The 17,261-nt window shown below is 42.4% G+C and overlaps 1 long non-coding RNA gene across 1 annotated transcript; it reads right to left on the reverse strand.

Moving 5' to 3' along the window:
* Positions 1–327: 327 nt before the first annotated feature.
* Positions 328–16,981, reverse strand: LOC307035231. The gene is made up of 3 exons (XR_013807056.1): positions 16,509–16,981; positions 1,090–1,142; positions 328–688 (listed from the first exon to the last, which is right to left on the reverse strand). It is a non-coding gene; the product is annotated as an uncharacterized lncRNA (long non-coding RNA).
* Between the last annotated feature and the right edge of the window lie 280 nt (positions 16,982–17,261).

Consider the following 17,261-nt stretch of genomic DNA (forward strand, 5'->3'; position numbering starts at 1 on the left):
GCTGAAAATGAGAAATCCGACTTTTGGAAAACTTCAACTCATTTACTCATGTCATCTATTTTTTGGGGCGTTTTAGATTTGGATTACCAAAGTCTTTGGTTCACAAAAGTTGTGAAATATATGAATTACACTATAGGCCTAATATAAATTTGTTATTCATGTCTAAAATGAAAATGTGTAAATTAGAATTTTGTAAAATAGTTCCATCCCTCCACTTTCACCACAGAAAGGTTACATCAGGACTGATTCATGACTTAATATTCCATACCAAGGTTCATGTGATGTGCACAAATACAAACTGAGCATTACAACTTTTTTTCTCAACAATTTATGTTAACATAAGAAACAGTAAAATCTCGATATTTACAATATCAGAACTTTTTCAACCAACTATTCATTATAAATGTAAAAACATGGGGGAGCAGTGTAATGGTCTTTGTCCGTCTTCCAAGACAGTGGGGCTGGCTGCTGTGTAGGTGGGGGTGATGGTACATGGGCTGCTTGTGGCTGTGTCGGAGGTACAGTACGTGTGCTAAGCGAGACTTCTTTGCTGGCTGGGTTGATCGGGATGGCTGTGGTGGAGCCTTTGTGCCGAGGTGTATCTTGACCTGGTGGCAGGCACAGATGGAGATGGAGGCCGCTGTAGTGTTGCTGGTCCTTGGTGGTGATGGCTCTGGTGAAGGTGAGTCTATTTTGTCACAAGACAAAGTTCATGAAAAGTTAAAAAAAATAGATCAATAAACCTATAGTTCATTTTCGCGGTATTCCCCATGTAACTCCTGTGTTATGTCTTCTCTTTTTGATGGATCACTCGGAGATAGTCAGGCTTTTGATAACAGCTGCTTTATTCCTTCTCCAATTCCATTGCAGAGGACAAACAAATAAAAAGGACACTGTTATGTTGTGCATCACGTTCCATTAGTGATCCTCAACGCATTGATGATTACCCAAAATCCACTGCAATGTCTCAATAATGCAGGAACCCATTTACCACACTAGATGGCGTAGTTCTCCCATTTAGCAGGATTTTACTACAACCTATTTAACTATGTTACACCCACACACTATTACTTTAATATTTACACTTACCTATATTCAAATGGATCCTTGTTGTTGTTGCTGTATTCTTCTTTACAGTGGTCCTGAAGTGCAAGACACCAAAGCATTTCACAAAACACTACAGCATTTCAGAAAACACAACAGCATTTCACAAAACGCCACAGCATTTCACAAAACACAAACAGCATTTCACAAAACACAACAGCATTTCACAAAACTCTTCAGCATTTTACAAAACACTACAACATTTCACATTGGACGGAAAGCGTATTCCTTTGGGAGAACCCTTCTTGTTTGTGATTGGACAGAGCCAGCCAGAGAAGCACTGCTGTGATTGGTTGTTTTTGCTACCAGTCAAGAAATGACGCTTCGTGATTGGTCAGCACCCACAGCGCAACATGTCCGAACAATGGTCCCAACACATCAGCCGTTAGCCACGGACATTGCCGTTCGAAAGCGCTGGAGACGCTGCAGTACATATGCCAGGCCTGTAGATGATGCTGTTCTCACAGAATCAGCCAATGCAAAGACAGTGTTAAATTGAGCGAAATGAGGAATGGCTAAAATGCATGATCTGTTTGGTATTTTGAAAAATAAAAAGTATAAATATGCCTTATATAGGTATGGTCCTACACTATATTATTCAAATATAGCATGATAGGTCCACTTTAACATGGCTCTGTTGTACAGGCACAATAGTAGCATAACATTAGCGCTTTAGCATTTACAATTTTTTTCGATTGCTAGCACACTAAAATTATACATAAAGCACAATTATTTTAACTGACACTCAAAGAGCAAAACATTGGCTCAAATCTCCAAAACTCTAAACCCGTTTTCAGCTTTTCACACGGTTTGTAAATCAACATGGCACTTTTTGCAAACCACTGCACACGTTTCTCCACGTAAGACACAGGAATCTGACATAAAGTCACGTGTTAGCAGGTTTAGAACACTGATATTCAAAATGTCTCACACATGGACCAATGATCAAGAAACACGTTCCACCTGACCAAACACCTGATTGCATAATTGTTGGCTCATCAATCAGGATGTTAGCACTATAAAAAGACCACAGGTGAGTACTTTCTTACAGCAACAATGGAAGCCAACATGGAAGCAAGAGGAAGAGGAAGAGCTGGGCTGAGAGTGAGAGTGAGAGGAGGAGGAGTACTCACTAATGAAATTAAATGTTATCAACCATGGTTTGACGATGAGAGAGGCTGGACAGAGGGTTCAGCCTAATCTAAGCCGATGTACTGTTGCCTCTTTAATACGGACACTTAGACTTGATAACAGGTTCGAAAATATGATTTTTTTTCAACAACTAATTTGTATTTCTTCATTTACTGCATTTTTGTATACTCTAGCAATCTTTCTCTGCAGAACCCTCTATGTACAGAGCATAGCCCAGAATAGATGGAAGTGCTTAAAGTTTAGATGATGCTCAGCATTGTGTAGCTGGGTGGTCAAACAATCTAGTATTAAGAATGAAGTGTGTTATATTTGGTGCTAAAGTTTGCATTAGGTAAGTGTTTATGTAGTTTTGAGTGCAGTTCTTCATTAAGCAGGAGAAATGAGGTGTTTTGCACTTTGGGTGTGGGGTTTTGTGAAATGTGTTAAGTGTTCTGAGAAACTGAGCAATTAAAAACAAAATGTGTGTTAGCAATCGAGAAAAACTGTAAATAATATGAACAATTATGACCTCAGACCAGCATTTCACATATTTATACAAACAGAATAAACTTGAAATGTAAGCCAAACTAGTGCACGGGAGTCATACACATAGTAGTTTGAGCCCTGCAACAACCCAGTCTCACGGCATTTCGTGTTATACTCACGATTTTTAATCTATTGATTCATGTTCACCAACACGATTTTCCCCTGTTTTTCGTGTCACACAGAATGATTTTAAAAGCAATGTATTTCTATTGGTGGTATGTTTCGTGCCTGCAACACGTCTTTTTGTCCGGTCGGGTCTTGGAAGACTGGAAGCTGTGGGGTTCATACAATTATTGTTTTTATTTTAAATCGTAAAGTCTGACTTTTTTTTTTGTCTGTGAGGAAAATAAATGGGGCTCAGAGCCTCAGAATACTGAAATCTGTATTTGTTTTTCCTTCTAATTTGTTATTCTTTTCTAAATAACACACTGTTATTTACTCAACAATAACACACAATTATCCTTGTTTTTATTTATTTGTTTAATTCCATAATCTCTGGCTTTTTTGGCGTCCGTCAGGAACTGAATTCCAAAATAAAAATAACCCGAAACAGACGTAGGCCTACAAGGGATGTTATGAGAAAACCAATGTGATTTTGGAATCAGTAGATCAGTAGAAATGGCCATGTCATGGTGTGTTACAATGGCGTTGGCAATCAGAAAATGACACAAGTAATGACAAAGAGATGAGAATGTTGCGTGGGGTCTGGGTGCCGTGTTGGCGGGACGTTGCGAGGCTTGCTGCTGCGAGGAGCGGACAGTGTGAGCTGGCTTACTGGTGTGGTTTCCTGGTTGCTGCGTGGGGTCGGCGAGACAGCGAGACACAGCGAAACACAGCCCGAAACCAGCCCGAGCCCACACACCCGCAGCCTGGCTGTGAGTCTCAAGATTGAGTGTGTGTGTGTGTCGAGACGAAAGTCAATATTGAAAGAAAAATAATAATATCTGAGAAAAACGGACTGATAAATAATTATTTGTAGCCTATGTATTTTTGTTTAGAGTATTATTATTATTATTATTATTATTATATTTATTATAGTATAGAGTGGCGAAGTCCCTCCCCTTCCGGGAGAGCTCCATGGGACATTATTTTCGGAAAAATTATGTATTGAAGTTAATGGAGAGAGAAAGATTATCTTTCGATCCCGTTTGAATTGTGCCATGAATTATACATATGATGTATGTCAATTTAAAAAATAATTTTGCAAGTGTCGTAAAACTGTGAAGTAACACATTTTGTGTGAAACGCTTAATGAACTACATCTCAGAGGCCTGTACTGCGAAGCTGGTTCAACCTAACCTGGATATGTTTGAGTTAGTTAGCCAGTTGGCCTAATCCAAAACATACGCGCTCTCGCTAAACTGTACTACGACGCGGGTTATCAAGTGGATCGCTCAAGCCAGTCGTGTCCTATCTAGTTAGGTGCGCGTTCACATGAAAGGGGTGGTATTTGGAGCATTCGTCCAATCACAAACATGGAGAAGCATACTGACAACACAGCGTCATACTTCCTGAATGAAAAGTCAACTATAATATTAGACATATGAAGAAGTTAAACTTTAAACATCCATGACTTAAACACTTTATCCAGGATAAAAGCCACATAGTTGCACCTGCAAGGTGAATACAGCTGGTAAAAGAAAAGGTGTTTGAATGCGTACAAGATAGCAAGCGGATGTGGCCCACTTCAGGCAATGATGCGGCACTGCTGGCCTTCTTCTGGCCTGGACCAAACGGATGTGTGCCTAAAGTGGCCCACTTGTAAAATAGCAAATATGGCCCACATATCCCAAAGCAAATGTGGGCCTTCTTTGGCAAAGATGCGATGCTCCTGTAAGGTGTAATCTGGATGTCATCCTAAAGTGCCCCATATGGGAATGTTGTGTTCTAATATACTCCTGCCAATAGGGGGCGCAGTGTAACCAGAGTATACATACAATGTTGAGAGAAGAAGAGTAAGCCCGGGAGTTGATGCTGTGGCAGTTAAGCATGACGAACAGTAAAGAGTTGAGTACCCGTATCCTCTGTCCCTTGTTTCATTAATTTCTTTCTACTAATACACAACAAATTGGCGACGAGGATGGCCGTGGCTTCTACTCCTTTACCTCCCACCTTTCTTCAGTGTCCGGGAGAACCGACTATGCCATTTGGAACATGGCTAAAAATGTTCGAAAACTATCTGCTAGTGATCGACGTGGAAGGAGCCAAGTGGCCGGATACCCGTATACGTGCAACGCTGCTACACAGCGTCGGAACCGAAGCACAGAGGATATTCTACACATTGACTGAAACGGGAACTACATACAACCATGCCGTGGCTGCACTACGGGCGCATTTCGTGCCGAAGGTAAACGTAATTGCGGAGAGACACAGGTTCCGCCAACGAGCCCAGAGACATGATGAAACAATTGCACAGTACGTCTCTGCGCTACGTGAAATGCTCGTTTTTTGTGAATTAGGAAATGCAGAACAGGATATGCTGCGTGATCAGATCGTGGAAAAAGCCTACAGTGGACGCATACGTGAACGCTTGCTGCTAGAAGACAAACTGACACTGGATAAAGCCATTCAGATTGCAAATCAGGTGGAAATGGCGGCGCGCAACGTGGCCGAGTTCTCCAACAGTGAAGTGCCTGTGTGAGAGATCAGCGCGCCAAAATGGGAACAAAAACGTCCAGCTGCAAGTAAACAAAGGAAGGTGAGAGAAAGTCTGAGCAAGCACGAAGATGTTACAGATGTGATTCAGATAAACATATGGCCAATTCCACACAATGCCCTGCTACAAACAAAATATGCAAATCCTGTGGAAAAACTGGGCATTTTGCCAAAGTGTGTCGTTCAGAACAAAAACGTGAAGTGAGGGAGGTCGTTATTCCAGAACTGACTGTTTTATTGCTGAATAATTCTGCCCCAAAAGAGAAGAAAATAATGTGCACTGTAGATTTGGGACTTTCTCCTGCTAACCAGTCATTTGAGATGATAGTAGATACTGGTTCTTCAGTGTCACTGCTGCCGGCTCATGTGTACGAGACCTATTTCAGTCACATACCACTGAAACCTACAAAGGTTCCTCTAGTCACATACTCAAGACAGAGAATCCCAGTACTAGGGAAACTGCATTTACGTGCATTCCATGACGGAAATACTGCCTCAGCTACCCTTTTCATTGTGAAGTCAGGTTCAATACTGCTGGGCCTGGACCTGTTTGAGGCACTGGAAATGGTCATCATGAGAAACAGAGTGGTACTGAAGTCAGAGCACACAGTCAGAGAGATAACAACCCCACCTGCAACTCCTACTACACCGACACCTACTGCATCTGCACCTGTTAATACAGTTTTACCTATGGGCTGTGTTAGGAACGTAGTACACAAAGTAAGAGTGAAAGATGAGGTGAAGCCTGTGCAGCAGAAATTGAGAAGGCTTCCATTCTCAGTCAGAGATGCTGTTTCTGCAGAGTTAAAGCGCCTTCTTGATGCTGACATCATTGAAAAAATAGATGCCTCTCCCTGGGTATCACCGATCGTTGTGACTCAACGAAATAACTCATCTAAAATAAGGATGTGTACAGACCTCAGGGAGCCTAACAAGGCCGTCATAATGGATTGCTACCCCATTCCACACATGGAGGAGCTCTTCTCAGAACTCAGAGGAGCTACCATATTCTCAACCCTCGACCTGGCTAATGCATACTACCAGCTTCCACTGCATGAGGACAGCAGAGATCTGACTGCTTTCATTACTCACGAGGGACTTTTCAGGTACAAGCGAGTGTGCTATGGGCTAGCATCAGCACCCTCAGCATTTCAGAAGATGATGTCCATGGTGCTGAAAGATTTACCTGGAGTGCAGGCATATCTGGATGATATCATCATTTACTCCTCATGCCGTGCTGAGCATGAAACCCGCCTGAAAGCAGTACTGTACCGACTGCAGGAAGCTGGACTAAGTCTCAACACAGATAAATGCAAATTCTACCAGGACAAACTAACGTATCTAGGACACAGCATAAGCAAGGAAGGTCTGCTGCCAAATGATGACCACATTGCAGCTATTCGGGATGCTCCATCACCCAGTGATCCAGTGACTCTCAGGTCTTTTCTTGGCCTAACATCGTGGTACTCCAAGTTCATACAGAACTATGCAACTGTGGTGGAACCAATGAGAGATGTGCTACGCAGAGCTACATTCACATGGACTGATGAGGCACAGAGTAGTTTTCAGCAGGTTAAACTACTCATCACAGACAGTTCATCACTCGCTCTTTTTGACCCGTCACGGCCCACCATAGTGTCTACAGATGCCTCAGACTATGGCATAGGTGGGGTGCTGACACAGATACATCGTGACAACACTGAAAGAACAGTGGCATTTGCTTCGCGCTCTCTTAGTGCTGCAGAGAGAAAGTACTCTGTGGTAGAAAAAGAAGCTTTGGCCTGTGTGTGGGCTGCAGAGCGTTGGAGACCCTACTTGTGGGGAACAAAGTTCACCTTAAGGACTGATCACCAAGCTTTGACCACACTCTTGGCTACAAAAGGCATGGGGAGAGCTTGTATGAGAGTAGCCCGCTGGTCGGCCAGGCTACTCTGCTTCAACTATGATATTGTCTACATACCCGGTGCTCAGAACCATGCAGCAGATTGCCTTTCCCGCCTGCCACTGCCACACGGACAGGACTGCACCTCAGACACGGAACCAGAGATGGTTGCTGCTGTGTCTGCCCTGCTGACTGCTGTTCCCTCGTCTGACTTCACAGATGCCTGCACTTCCTGTCCAGAGTTACGTCAGCTACGCAACTACATGACAGACGGGTGGCCAACTTCATCCAAAGGCCTGCCTGCTAACATGTTGCCGTACTACCAGGTGAGAAATGAACTTTCTGCACATGAACAACTCATTCTGAGAGGGAGTCACAGGTTAGTTGTTCCAGTAAAGCTACACTCACACATGGTATCCTTAGCACACGAGAGCCACCAAGGCATTGTACGCACAAAACAGAGACTCAGAGACTTGTATTGGTGGCCTAAAATGGATGCACTGGTACAATCGGTTATCGCCGCCTGTGTGTCCTGCCAGATGAATGATAAAACAGCTAAAACTAACCCTGCACCTATGACACCAGTCCCTCTGCCTCAGGGGCCATGGAAAAAGCTTGCCCTCGACATCGTGGGCCCATTTGAGACTGGTCCGGTGGACTGTAAGTTTGCTATTACTATGACTGACTACTATTCAAAATGGCCAGAAGTGTGTTTTGCCCCAAGATGCACTACTGCAACAGTGATCACCTTCATGAGATCAGTGTTCAGCCAAAAAGGGAACCCTGTGTCTGTGGTGACAGATAACGGTCCACAATTCACATCCTCAGAACTCGCCTTTTTCCTAGAAGAAAGAGACATCCAACACATCAGGACTACAATCTACCATCCAGAAGGAAATGGAGCGGTGGAGAGGCTAAATAGAGTAATGAAGGAAAGCATTCTCACGGCACAGAGAGAGAACGCTCCGTGGAAAGCTCACGTTGCTGAGTTTCTTCAGGTCTACAGAGCTACACCTCACGCCACTACAGGGACATCTCCGTTCCAGCTCATGTATGGAAGAAAAATGCGAACAAAACTCTCAATCCTGCCACAGCTTACGGATACTCAGGATCAGGAACTGAGAGACAGAGTGGAAAAGAAACAGTGGCACATGAAAACATATTCTGATGCAAAAAGAAATGCCAAGATTCCCAAAATACATCAGGGAAGCCTGGTGCGTGTGAGAAACCCGCTGCATGTCAAAAAGGGAAAGCCAAAGTTCAGTGAGCCTCTGAAAGTGACCAAGCAGAAAGGACCTCACAGTTACACACTTGATAATGGAAAAACCTGGGATGCTTCACACCTGTCGGTGCTTCCAGAAACATTCACTCCTCCATCAGAAGAAGTGAGGCCTGCTGAGCCAGCTACAGTGCATGGTGCTCAGAGCGAACCAGCGAATCAGAAAGCAGCCTGTTTGGATTGAGGACTATGTCACTTAAACTGTGGTTGAATTAATGTTTGAAAATGTTCTGCATATTGTGATATGTGAAGTTATTATCATTACAGATGGTTTCATGGTTACTACGTAAGTGTCTGTTTAAAATGCTAATGTTATGCATGCTGTTCAAGGGGAGAAGTAACTGTTTTTAAGAAGGGGGGAAATGTTGTGTTCTAATATACTCCTGCCAATAGGGGGCGCAGTGTAACCAGAGTATACATACAATGTTGAGAGAAGAAGAGTAAGCCCGGGAGTTGATGCTGTGGCAGTTAAGCATGACGAACAGTAAAGAGTTGAGTACCCGTATCCTCTGTCCCTTGTTTCATTAATTTCTTTCTACTAATACACAACAGTGAATATGGCCCAAATATCACAAAACAACTGTGGGCCACCTTTGGCAAAGATGTGGCAGAATGGACAAAGGCTAATCTGGGTGTAAACCAAAAGTGCCTATATATGATGAAGCAAATGTGGCCCAGTTATCTTAAAACATATCTGGGCCAGTTTAGGCAAAGATGCGGCACAGTAATCCGGATGTGAACCTAAAGTGGCCTACATATGACATGGCAAAAATTGCCCGAATACTTTAAAACAAATTTGGACAATTTTTGGCAAATGTAAGGCACAGTCAGCACTGGCTAATCAGAGTGTGAGCCTAAAGTGGCCCACATTTGACATGAAAAATATGGCCCAAATATTAAAAAACAGACGTGGGCCACTTGTGGTAAGGATGCAGCACAATTGGTACTGGCAAATCTTGATATGAGCCTGAAGTGGCCCACAACTGATGCAGCAAATGTGGCGCGGTTATCTTAAAACATATGTAGGCCACTTTTGGTAAATATACGGCACACTTTTGGCGAGGATGCAACACTTTTGGCACAGGCTAATCAAGATGTGAGCCTGAAAAGGCCTACATGTGACATATAGTATACATTTTGGATTGGACTGCCTTGTGATCCGAGATAGGGTTAGGGTAGGGGTCAGCAACCGTTACTATCTTAAGAGCCAATCTGCCCTCACTTCCATCAAATAAATGTTGTCTGGAGCCGCAAAACATATTTATACTACACTATACTTTATACTATATGTACAAAAACTAAAGTTTGTTGCATTTATAAAATTATAGAACGACTATAAAGAGAACTCTTGACATGTGTATATTTACCCGTTAAAACAAATCAAATCAACAAACACTTATGAAGAGAAAGTTTGCAGTACATTTTACACTTTCCAGAACTTTCTGCATATTTGTGAAATATTAATACAATAGAAATTGATCACTTACAAAAGTATCAAACTTATTTTACTGAGACTTTTCTTATTCTTAGTAAGTAAAGAGAAACATTAATCCAGGGTTAGCTCACTGAGCCGCTCTGGAGACAGATGTGACGTGTATTTCACTCATCGTAGGCCGGATACTCAAACTCTTTTTTACTTTCAGTGTCATAGTATCACCTAGATGTTCCCTTTGAATGTTTGTCCCCTGCTCAAACACATATCAAATAACTAACTGCTAATAATTTCCATGTTATTTATTGTCAAAGCTCCAGGGAGCCGCTGTAGATGGGAAAAGAGCCGCATGAGGCTCTGAAGCCGCAGGTTGCAGACCCTCGGGTTAGGGTTTGTAGGGACCAGAAGTCTATCCTAGTGAAGGTTCCCTGGTGCTAAAAAAAGATAATTGTTAAAATCAGTGTTCTTTTTTTAATTATTATTTTGGGCACTGCTGCTTTAGACAGACGCAGTGGAGAGAGACATATACAGCAAAGCGCCTGGGCCGGATTCAAACCCAAACTACTGTGGCTAACGTGCTATAACATATGTGTAAGCAAACACACGGAGATAATGTAATGTGAATCTCGCAATCTTTGACCCCAGGTCAGTGTGAGCAATATTGTTTGGGGGGGCTTTAATGTGCTTCTAAATGGCAATCTTGTTTTTATTAATATACAGTAGCTCTTTCATATGCTATAGTCAGTTGACTTACTATGTTTTATATTGTGTAAGTGAAGTGTCTGAGTGATTAGGTTCAGACTTGTGAAGTTCACTGTTTTATGATCTTGATCTTTGAATGTATATTGTAGAATGTAGAAGACAAATGTCTTTTGTGCCATATAATATGGTATCAACGAGCCAAACTGGGTGCTAACAGGCCATGTGTGATCTAACTTCTAGATTGCTCCACAAGTGCGGGTTGGAAGTGCAGGCAGCAGGGGATACAAATACAGTCAGACAGGCAGACTGAAGCAGTGCAATGTTTTATTTTAAATTAGCTTACGGCAGATGCAAGTAGGCAAACAGGCAGGCAGGTGAACGGGTAGATAGACAATATGCAGGTTCTGGTCCAGGATCGGGTGACAGAAGTTCAAAAGCAAAAACTCAAGACAGCTATATAGCAGCTGGAATGAAATGGCAAAGAAAAAAGGAAACCTCCAGGCCCCCCCCCCCCCCAACCAGTGGCGGACTAGGGGGAAAAAGTTGCCCGGGGATTAATTGACAGACAGGCCCACTTAATGACTTAATGCGCGGCATCGTATTGTATTTTTTTCAAATCCGAGCGGCCCTCCGGCCCACGTACAGCACCGGCCCACCGGGAAAACTCCCGGTATTCCCGATGGCCAGTCTGCCCCTGCCCCAAACCCACGTACCAACAAGTACACCACGCCTACCCATACCTACCAACATGTCAATCTGGCATGTAAAATCGCACACCTATTTGTCAAAAGCAGGGACGCAGCCACATAGTTCAACCAAAGTAGGTCTAGCCTTTTGCCCTTTCAGTCAGAAATCACAAGACAAAGATACAATGGATAAGATCTCAAGACAGTGTATGGCTCAAGAAGACCTAGGTAATATCACTCAAAACCTCAGAGCAGCACCCCACTTAATGCCTAAATATGACTGGCTGGCTGTACAAGTACACAAGGAGTTCTATTAGTCACAAACATTGAGAGTTACAAAAGTAAAATATGTAGTGAAATTGTGTGGTTGCTCAACTAAGTGATCAGTATATATGTGATGGAAGATAGTGTGTGTGTGTGTGTGTGTGTGTGTGTGTGTGTGTGTGTGTGTGTGTGTGTGTGTGTGTGTGTGTGTGTGTGTGTGTGTGTGTGTGTGTGTGTGTGTGTGTGTGTGTGTGTGTGGGAGAGGGAGAGGGAGAGGGAGAGAGTGTGAGTGTGAGAGAGGGAGAGAGAGAATGAGTGTGTGTGAGAGACAGTGGATCTTAACTTTTAGAAGTGTTTCTTCCTTGCCTTTCTCTTAGAAAAATCTGTGATTAGGTCATCAAAATCCAAAGCTCAAGGCTAACATTGCTTGCTAGCTCAACAACATCCTCCGTGACCGCCGCCACCGTTCCTTGTGGTTGCTGGCCTATTTCGTCACTTTTTGCTTTTTTGAAAAAGCTATTTATTGTTGGGAATTTTTTTAATGCAGCCGCCACTCTCTCTTCTTTTTCTTTCTTTTCGCAGCCCTGCTGGGCGTTTGGCTACCGGCACCATCCATTTTTCAGCTCACGTGACAAAATGTGACATGAGTGAGGGTGGGGCTGTGATTCGGCTATACACCGCCGCTGCGTAGTAATAAAGTTGAGCGCATACATAGTGAGACCTACAGTACAGAGAAAATATATTAATTTGACCCTATAGAAAAGCTGTGTTATTTATGGTGAAGAGTGAGTGTCATTTAAAAGAATGTATGATGAGTGAGGTTGTGCCCGAAAAAGACAAGATAAAAAAATAAAAACTTTTTTTTGTTTTTGTTATCTTGTCACTTTGGGCCCTCTTTGCTCAAGGGCCCCTCGGCACTGGCCCAGGTTGCCCATATGGTTAATCCGGCCTTGGGTCTAGGGAGAAAGTTCATGGCCTGGGAGGTGAGCAGGGGCTTGAGACAGGGACAGATCGTAAAGCAGAGGGCAGGGGATGATAGAGTGTGGTTGGAGGAAGGGACTTGGAGGCAAACTGTGACAATTTTTTTATCCTGAGGGTGACATTCTAACACCAATAAATACAAAATAAAACAATGTTTTAACCCTCCGGTATCACTGTGGACGTTTTTGTCCATATGGCACATTTTTCACTTTTCATTTTGCAATAACTTTGGTTGTGTTGGTGCAAATGGCCTGATTTTTTGTAACAAGGCTATTTTCTCGATCTATTTTGGAATTCCAATTTCAATTTTTCAAATCGGTCTTTAATTCACTGTGTAACAAATCGACTACGCAAATTAGTCATTCGAGATAAACATTTCCACTGCAAAATACTTTGATAAAAACATTATATTAAAAGGTTTTTTTCACAACTTTTTTGGGTTCAATCTTTAAAGCAACTTCCGCCCTAATAGAAAATACCAAAAATGTAATCATTTTCAGGATTTTAACCCTTTAAATGCCATTTTGAAAACATGAAACCGCTGTTTTTTTTCATGATGAAAACAGAGAAAATGAGTTTGTGATGACTTTGTCACTATGGACTGACGGCTTTGGGCCGGGTGATATTGCACTTTATTAGCGTGATTGCACAGTACAGTTAACATTGCGTATTTGCACATAATTTATTCTAATTATTGAAGTAGTGTACTTTTAACTGATTAAGCCGTATTTATTGAGATGTCATCTGGATGCTGGGATAAGGATGACAGCGGTTGAGAGTAATCAGGGTGCAAATAATATGTTGAATGTCTGTGGCTGATGATTGTGTGCACCTGGGGCCCTGGGTTGTCTCCTCCCCCCTCACCTGTGTTTAATTGCTCCCCCTCACCTGTGTCTTGTTAGTGTCTGTGTATTTAAGTGCTGTTTCTTGTTAGAGGGTGAGGGTGTGTGAGATCCTGGTGGCTGCAGGCTGGGCTCGCGTGAACAGCAGCAGGATTGAGGCTGTGTGAACTTTGTTTTAATAAATGCCCACGTCGGGTTATATTTTTGGACGTTCTGCCTCTGCCTCCTTGCTTGGTCGTGCCGCTCAACGGTCAGTCTCACAGAGTTATTTTCCAAAAAATACATATCTGGTGACTGGCTCTTTTTTTTTTATAACAGTCTTGGATATGTCAAAGATTAGCAGCAAAATTGATTTTTTTGCATTATTAGTTTTTGCACAAAATCAGATTGCACAAAAAAGTTACATATTAGTCATTCGGGACAAAAATGTCCACTTCCAAAAACTGCTCTAAAATGACAACAGATTCATATTTTTTAAAACTTTTTGGGGTTAAATCTTTCAATCAACTTCAGTCCTGATCAAAAATACCAAATGTTAAATTATGTTCAGGATTTTAACTCTTGAACTGCCAGTTTGAAAACATGAATTTGCGTTTTCTATTAAAAACATGCACAAAAAGGCAGTTATTTTCCATATAATAAATGTTGGGGGGGTTGTCTTTTTTTTTATTTATCACAGTCTTGGATATGTCAAAGATTAGCGACAACAATTATTTTTGGTGGATTATTAGTTTTTGCACAGAATCAGATTAAACAAAAAAAACTCACACATTAGCCACTCGTGTCCCATCCACTCCCATTATAACCACATCTTTTGATCTCTCCGCCATACCGGTATAAAATCATGCATTTTGTAATGTCAGGGTTTTATATTGGAGGAAAATAGTTCAATTTGTCTTTTTTATTCTATATCACCAGATGTGACATTTTACCATTGAATTACATGCTTGTCATTTCTTGGTTTCTTTGCCTGTTGTATAATGGGGCCCTGACAGCCATTGGAATACATGTATGAAACTAATATGATAGGTGTGTTGGTATGGATGTGGAAGAGTGGTATCAGCTGAGAAATGTGTGTGTTTGTGTCTGGATGTACAGTGTGTGTGTACAGACAACAATATACAGTAGATTTGGTTTACAGCAAGTCGCAGTTTTCGCCTCATATCTTTCTTTCTTTTTCTCTCTCTTTTTCTCTCACTCCCTCATTCCCAAACTCATACACACTCGTACATATTAAATCTCCTTATACCTTGTGTGTGTGTGAGTGATTGTGTGTGAGAATGAGACAGGACTAAGTGTGCTCTCATGGCGTCTTGTTTTTCATTTGTGCTGTTTCATGTGTCTTTGAGGTAAACAAACAGATGTATGATCTTGACCCAGCTTGACCTCGATGTTTTTAATTGTTTGGAACTAAAGTCAACATGTGTGAATTTGTTCAGGTTCTCAAATCGAATATACGACCTCTCAAGAATTGAGACTAATATACCTTAACAAAGAAGTTTTTCTTTTTCGTAACTTAACTATACTGTACAAATATGTTAAAAACACTATCCAAAAAATGGTGCTCTGAAAACAAAATGCAGTGGGTTTGTCCTCTCCTCCAAACTATCCCTACATACAAATGAGTCATGATTGTTACGGCTGCTGCTTTCCTGGTCGTCTGAGTGTTTTCAGCTGTGTGTGTTCTATGTAAATGAGCTGTAAGGTTGCCCTCCCGGCATTGGCTGCCATCTCCTGGTCCGCCCCTGAAGATTGCGATTGGAGCACACCGGGCCCGACGCACTCCAATCGCAGCGCACAGCCGGTGCACACCTGCTGGAGATTACTACAAAGCTTGGGGACAATCATCATTCTGGAGGCTCTGTATGTGGACAGATGCCTCTCGCTACTTGCTCTTTGTTCTGTGGTTAAACTTGTGTGATTAGTAGTGTCTAGAGTAGCTTAGGATTCTGTGACGGTTGCCTGTAGATTAGTTGTGTTTTTGTATAGATTCTTTGTGTTAGTTGTACCACTTTTAAAGTGAGGTTTTGTTTCGTTCTTTATTTAGTATATTATTATTTATTTTCCCTGTATGTCTTTAGACTCCTTTCTTAGAGTCCTCCTTTTGTTTGGTTATTTGTCAACCTGTGCCCTTTTGGCCCTTTTGTTTGTTTCAGGCTGCATGCCTGCCATTTTGTTTACCAGCTGTTTAAAATAAACCACTTATTATATAAATTCCAATCTGGTTGTGTTGCTTCCCTCTTTTTCCCCTAGCTCAGAAGGGAACGTAATACATGCCTGCCATTTTGTTTACCCCGCTATTTTAAATAAACACTTATAATTATTACCAATTACATACTGGTGTGTGTTGCATTCCTCTTCCCCTAGTTGGGACGTAACATACATGGGGGGGCAGAGGCGCGGGAAGGTATTTTGAGTGGGGGTGCTGAGGTGCTGGACTCCAGTGAACAGTATTACGGGCACCATAGAGCACGCACAAAAAAACTCCCCACACGCAAACACACAGTAAACCCGCGACTGTTACAATGAAGGCTCGATAATCAGCTCACGGCATATAGGCAGGGGTAAAGTGCTATTTTTTACGAGAGGGGAGCGGACCTCACCTCCTCTAGGGGGGTCCGGGGGGATGCTCCCCCGGGAACATTTTTTTAAAATATTGAAGTTAAAAGCAACAATCTGGTGCACTTTGAGAGCAACATTAAGAGATCTATGGATACATCTCTCAACACCCAGATGAAACACAACTGTAAGCAGATGTTCTTTTTCTTTATGGATATTTTACAAATCACTCCCCTTTCAAACTGTATTCTTGTTTTACTGCCATATAGTATTTCATAACTGTTTTTCCTTTATTCTCTTATTTTTTTTATAACTATAATGATCATGTGAGGGTGTGCCGCGGAAATAATCTTTTGAATAATTTTTGACCAAACCGTTTGAGACCCACTGAGATAACTTAGACTAAAGTTAACTATCTAAACACTCAGAGAGTCCTTTAGCTCACCTGAGCCCCTCAGTCTGAGAGGAGAGCTCTCCTCCAGCTTGTTGTGGAACAAACAGCTCCGTATGTCCGTTAGTGCAGCTAGCTAACCAGATGCTAACAACACGGTCCCTGCTGCTGGCACCGGTCCCTCTCTCTCTCCCCCTCTCTCACACACACTAAATGCGCTATTTCCGCACACACACAGAGCCGCGAGCTTGAATGACACAAGCACACTTTTATTTCCATGCAACTCTCTGATTGGTCTGGTGTCTTGCCTCTGTTGCATTCACTGAACACGGGAAATTACAGTCCTGCCGTCCTTTCTAGTGTCTTGATGAGGTTCACGTAAAGCACGGTTAATGTATTATATTATTGAGGTAGAATTGTCCGGGGCTACAGAAAAAACATTTGGGGCAGGCCAAAATATTATTTTACCAACAATGTGGAATTTATTGGCTACATATTACACAGATTATGCACAGCGGGAGCAGCAATAACCGTCAAAATAATAATTCAGACAGGGGAGTTCCGCACCCCCTGCCTGCCGCTAGGGGGTGCTGCAGCGCCCTCAGCACCCCCCTTCCCGCGCCCATGTGGGGGGGGTCGTCCGGGATCTTAACATAATTCCTGGGGTTATAGGTGGTTTTCTTTCATAGCTGGAAACAATTTGGTGGACTTTGTGAGCAGTTCACCTGAGTATGGCAACTTTTGGTTTGATGTCCTTTTTGGTCCGTCCTTCTCATAAGCAGTTAGATCAGTGTCGTAGAGACGACT

The sequence above is a fragment of the Notothenia rossii genome (genome assembly GCF_949606895.1).
Source record: "Notothenia rossii genome assembly, chromosome: 4".
Lineage (NCBI taxonomy): Eukaryota > Metazoa > Chordata > Actinopteri > Perciformes > Nototheniidae > Notothenia > Notothenia rossii.